The sequence below is a fragment of the Mustela erminea genome, chromosome 19 (genome assembly GCF_009829155.1).
Source record: "Mustela erminea isolate mMusErm1 chromosome 19, mMusErm1.Pri, whole genome shotgun sequence".
Lineage (NCBI taxonomy): Eukaryota > Metazoa > Chordata > Mammalia > Carnivora > Mustelidae > Mustela > Mustela erminea.
The window spans coordinates 35,974,338-35,980,337 of NC_045632.1; positions in this window are offsets into that span (position 1 = coordinate 35,974,338).

Genomic DNA, 6,000 nt, shown 5'->3' on the forward strand with positions numbered 1-6,000 from the left:
ACAACATTCATTTTTATTGCTTTGGGCAATAATCACTTGCATAATATTCTCTTTTCTACAACTAAACTTCCATCCCTACAGAGGAGTATAGACCAGTCCTTTGGAATCTGATTTCCCCCTAGAAAGACCCCATTTCTCTGAAGGGATACCCAGTAATCTCTCTTGCCCTTTTCCAGGTATCTGACATTTCCCTGAAAAAAAATATATATATATTCACTTATGTAGAAATTTTTAATTTTATTCTCATCCCCATCCCAGAAGCGTAGAGTGCTATTTGGACAAAGCTATGGTTAATCCTCATAAAGTTTAGTCCTTAGATTTTAAAATCCAAGAATCTGTCTCTTAATCTGACTGCCAGAAAGGATTTTGAATCCTTTTGCATCAGTTAAGAATTCAGAGCATCCAGATAAATAATTTTGTTAGGAAGCAAATGTCATGTAATTTACCCACACTTACCACTTTCTTTCTGGAGGATGTGACTGACAGTATTGAAAGCCAAATCCGCATTTCTCGCTTATATAACTGTTTCACTGAGTCTGTTCAACTCATCAAACCGGATATAGTTATATAAATGATCGTAGAAATGTTTATGAAAACGAACATGAGGGCCAGAGAGGTTACATTCCCAAAGCACATTGGCATAATGGACAAAAATCATTCAAACCAGAACTGCCAGAGCTCACTTGCTCAAATTGTTGGTTGTGTGATCTTGAGCAGGTGACTTACCTTCTCTGCACCATAATACGAGACATAGTGTTCTCATTGTTGGAAACCTCTAGATGTCCCCTAAAGTCCTGACGCTCTGGAGTCTTGGTTGACTCTGAAGCCTAGTGCCGAAGGACCCACTCACTGCCCTGAGCCTGCTTTATCACTGAGGCACTGGGCCACTTACCCACTGCCGGAGAGTGGGAGGCCCCCACAGCACTGTTTTCTCTCTGTGTGCTGCTTTATCCCCATTGTTTCTGCCTGCTGTGGATATCTTCCGTTTGCCCTCCAGATCCACTTTCAACTCTCGTTCACCCTGCTCTATGTCCCAGAAGCCTGATGTGTATAGCCAGCATCAAAGATTTGCTTTCTGGTTGGCAGTTGTCTTCTGTCAATGGATGTTTGGGCAGGACATGAAAGGAGTGCAGGGAGGAAAAGTGAGGTTGGGGTGTTTACGCCCCTGGCCTTGCTGAGCTACTGTGGGGTTGGCTGCACAGCTCTGTGCAAGGACACAGTTCCTCTCAGGGAGAACTTTCCAGACAGCTGCCTACTCTGATTCTGTTCAGCTACCTTAAGGCCTTAGAGTAGTAACAGTCCCACACTTTTGCTATCTGTGGTGCCTTGCGCTATTCATAGTTTTTTCCCCTAAGCTCTGCCCGTATATTTGCTAACATTCTTTATTAAGCTCTTCTCCATGGACCACTAGGAGCGTACTGTCATATTACTGCTGGGACCTTAACTGCTCCATTGCCGTGTAAAGCTCAGTCTCAAGAGCCATTGACTTCAGATTGCTTCTTCCTTAGTGCTGTCAACATCCTGGACATGAAAAAGGACTGGCTCAGAAAAGATGAAAACGGGGGGAGGGGAGGGGAGTGCCAATTTGAATTGCTCTGCCACACCATGTTCCAGGTTCCTTACTCCTCACCAGTGCTCTATACCATGCAGCATCTTTAAAAACACCACCACCACCAAACTTTTCTAGTCTCCCATCTCAACTCCCTTTCCTAAAAGAAAGAGAAATACACCAATACATTGAGAACAAGAGCAGAATGTTTAAAGGACTCATTTGCCATGTGTTAGAAATTTTATTTAGCAGACAGTCTTACTTTCTCCTTAATTACACTTGGCCTTTCTGATACTTGACCACGAATTAGGCAGCTCCAGTGGCTATAATAAAACATCATAGACTGGGGTGGGGGTTTAAAAACAGAAATTTATCTTATCACAGTTCTGGAGGCTAGAGATCTGAGATCCAGGGGCCAGCAGGGTCCAGTTTGGGTGGGAGCCCCTTTTCTGACTTACAGATAGTTCCTTTTAGCTGTTTCCTGACATGGCAGAGGGGGAAAGAGAGAGCGAGCTCTGGTCTCGCTTGCTTCTTGGGACAGTGATCCCTCATGGGAGCCCTACCCTTATCCTCATCTCAACCCACTGAGCTCTCAAAGGCCCTTTCTCCAAAATGCCGTCACGTCCTGAGTAGGGCTTCAACATACGAATTTTAGGAGAACACAAACATTCAGTCTGTACCAGGCTCTAATTGATCAACTTTTTTTTTATCTTGATATTTTTGCTTAAATATTTCTTCCAGTTCTTGAAAGACAAGAGTTCTCTCTATATTCTCCTCCTTCCTATAGCAAGTGATCCGTTTCCTATTTCATTTCACCTTTTTCCGTACCTCCTGGTGGTTTCTGTCAGAATTGACCACTTTTTTTCCCCTGCTCTCATTGCTCTGTGCTGTGCTTTATTGGGTGGTTCCAAGTCTGTCTGTTTTTAGGCTGTTATCAAGTGTCAAACTTAACCATAGCAATAAGAAGACCCTACCAGTGACTTTATAAACACGGTTCCATTTAATCCTCCTAACCACCCCTTGAGGGAGGTGTGTATAGAACCCCTATTTTCAGATCAGGTAAACTGAATGGAGGTTACTTGGTGAAGGTTATACCTTTAGGATATGGTTGAATTTGAACCCATGTGCTTGACTCCATGCCCAAACTCTTAACCACTTGACTAAAGAGAAGAACATGGAAAAGAACGTGATGTCAGGGCAAAGGAAGTAGACTTTGGAGAGAGAATGCTTGTGTTCAAATTCCTGAGCTTGTAGGCTGACTTGAGGAGTTGTGTAAGCACCATATACCTCAGGATCCTCACACTGAAAATGGCAGTGGTAATACTCTTAACTGCCACTTAGGGTTGTGGTAAGGGCTGCATAAAGACATGTAGGGCCCTCGGAGTAGCCATTTAATAAGTATAGTGTTAAATTTATTATTGATTGTATTTCAAGAATGAGCCAGATTCTCCCATGGTAGGAAAGACCAGGAGTTTAAAAATCCTTGCAAGTATTATAAGAAGATTCTTTGTATAACATTAGGTTAGTGATAAAGAGTTTCTGTCTCCCAAATATAAATAAACAAAAAAAAAATCACTTTTCCCTATGAAGCGGCATCTAGCTCCTGCCTCTGCTTTTTCATCTCCAAAATGAAAATATTATCAGAAGATCTTATCAAGAAGCCCCACAGACAGGGATCTTTTTGAATAGAACTCTTGTTTTTTTTTTTTTTTTTTTTTTTTATAGACCCAAGGACAGCAGTTTTGACAATGTTTGATAATTGCAGGGTTAAATGAAAAGTGAATATTCAAAATCTGCGTGTTCACTAACAGACTAACAAAGGGGTAGAACCACCTCCTCACCCCTTAAGCCAATAAGTAAAAATTCGCTATCTAAACTACTATGGATTTCCATTACTTAATTTTATGATTTTTTTGTGGTGTAAATTACTAATCCAGCATTTTGTTTGGTTATTTTTTAAGAACAATGCAAATTATTCATCATCTCTGCCATACAGGATAATCAGTATACTCTAAGACCTCATAAAGATCAAATTCCCTTAGCATATGAGAAAAAAAAATTTAGTAAGAGAGGAAGAGAACAGTTAGAATAAAGAGAAATAAGTGAATTAGACTAATCAAATGCTTTAATTATTTTTTAGTGAATATAAACCTTTTACTAGGTCATGGACCTCCTCAGACCTTGGTTATCCTCATCTTAAAGAGGGTTCAATTACATGTTTCCTCAAGTTCTTTGAAGTTTATATAATTTTATCATTTTCTGCAATACATAACCTTTCCAGTGACTTCCCCCACACAAATCTACCCACATCCCCTTCCGTAGTCTCAATGACTAGGATGGGAGGTCTACCCTGTCTTCGTCCATCTGAGAAGTAGTCCTTGTTCCGCCCGAGAAGATTCTATGAAATATGTCAGCAAAGGAGAAGCTAAGTATCTATTGTTGCCCTCCAGAGCCCATGTCTTTTTCTTCGAGTTACTGATTTGCCCACTTGTAAATACAAACAAGACTATTAATGTCAGATATCATTTCCAGCCGACACCTTTCCCTTTCTCTTCTTTCCAGCTATCATTAGAAAGAGCATTGAATCATATGAGTGAACTGAATACTTAATAGTTTGAACTACATATGAAAATAGGAGGCATAAGACATGTTGCCAATAATTTGCTAAAGCCACCAGAAATTGGGACCCATCTCTACTCACATTCTAGGTGCAGATTCCTGCACCTAGAAATACCTTTTTTTACTTGAGAGAAATACATATATGCTCTTGTTTGGGGGGATATTAATAGGTATTAAGATTTATATCGAGTTATTTAGCTGCCTAAATAATACACAAATATAAAAAGCTAGATTTGGGGCAATTATTGCACTTAATGCTGAAATTGTTCAGTTTTTAGTGGTGCATGTAGCGACCTCTTTCCGGATAGCCTTCTTTGATGAAGTTGGTGGTGTCTTGTATCTCTGCTATAACAAAGTCAAATGATTTGCTATTGATTTCGCTTTGAACCTGAAGTAATGATATGGTGTTTGCCGAGACTATAATGAACGTGGATCCTAGTGTTGCCCCAGGGTTTATTATTCTCAGACTAAGCCTTTTTCCCATGTAGCCAATGTGGGTTATTTTAAAAAATTAAATAAATTTGAAAGGATTCATGTTATCTTCTTGTTCCCAGTAAGCCCAGAATTTTCAAGGTGCTATCTTAAGATGAGAAAAAACTCTCAGACGTAAGTAATCCTACTGAAAAGATTATATGGGATTTGGTCTAATCCTTATTTTTTTCCACATTTTTATCTTTGACTTTCATCAAACTAAATCAATGAATATGACTAGTATTGGGGATCTTCTTATCTTAATGGACTTTTTAAAACATCAGCTAAAGCTTGTTATATTTCTCATTTAGAATCCTAACTCCCCTTAATGAAATGTGTTCCTAATTCTCATCAGATATTTACTTTGAAAGGATTTCTGTAGCTGTAGAAATTTCTTCAACTAAAAATGAGAAATATGTTTGTCTAATTTCTCGGATTGAAATCACCTTTAAAATAATTACCTTATAATTAGATTTTTTCTCTTCTTTTGATATATTATGATTATTTTTTTGACATTTTGTAAACAAATTCTCCTGTTGTCTCACTGGGTTTAGAGAATGAATAGTTTTTTTTTTTTTTTTCCTAATTTGTACTGGAAAAGAATGACATTGGTTATAGCTAAGTTTCATCAAATATTTACTGTGTGCCAGGGTCTTCATTATATGGATCACATACATATATGTATATTCAATTCTTGTCATGCCTCCAGGAGGTGGGTATTCTTATTAACCCATTTCAAAGTGAGAAAAACTGAGGCTCTTAAATTCCCTAGGGCTATACTACTAAATGAGTGGACAAGAGGGGATTTGAACCGGTGTCCTCTAAACCATGGTATTATCCAGGAACCTTGGAGGAGGGAGATAGCATAATCTAACTGCATACTTTTGAGGAGGGTTGAATAGAGTCACCACTTAAAAGGAAGGGGCAGGATGTGCAGAAATCACTAGGTAGAGGGCATCTTCCTGGGAATAGTAAAGTAATCAGTCTTTTCCGTTTGGAGGTCTGAAGGTAGAGCAGGAAGAAGTAATTACTGTAAATCTGAGAGAACAAGCTGGCCCATTTCATGGGGCTGTGCTTTGGTTCAGCCTGGAGTGATCCCATAGAAGTCCATGATGTCTTGCTTGTGCTTCCTGTCCTATGAATCCACAAGAGAGTCAGAGAGTCATCGATGTAGTCCATATAAGCCTCGAAGAACACAGAACATGGTGGAGAAAGTTGGGGGACTCAACCTGCAGAAAGAAATTGAAGGTAACCAACAAACTAGTCCACCATGGTAGGATCTTTAGACCGTGTGTGTCAGGCTTCCGGAAGTGTGTGCAAAAAGTTTCAGATAGCTGAATCTTAGGGACATTGCCTGAGAG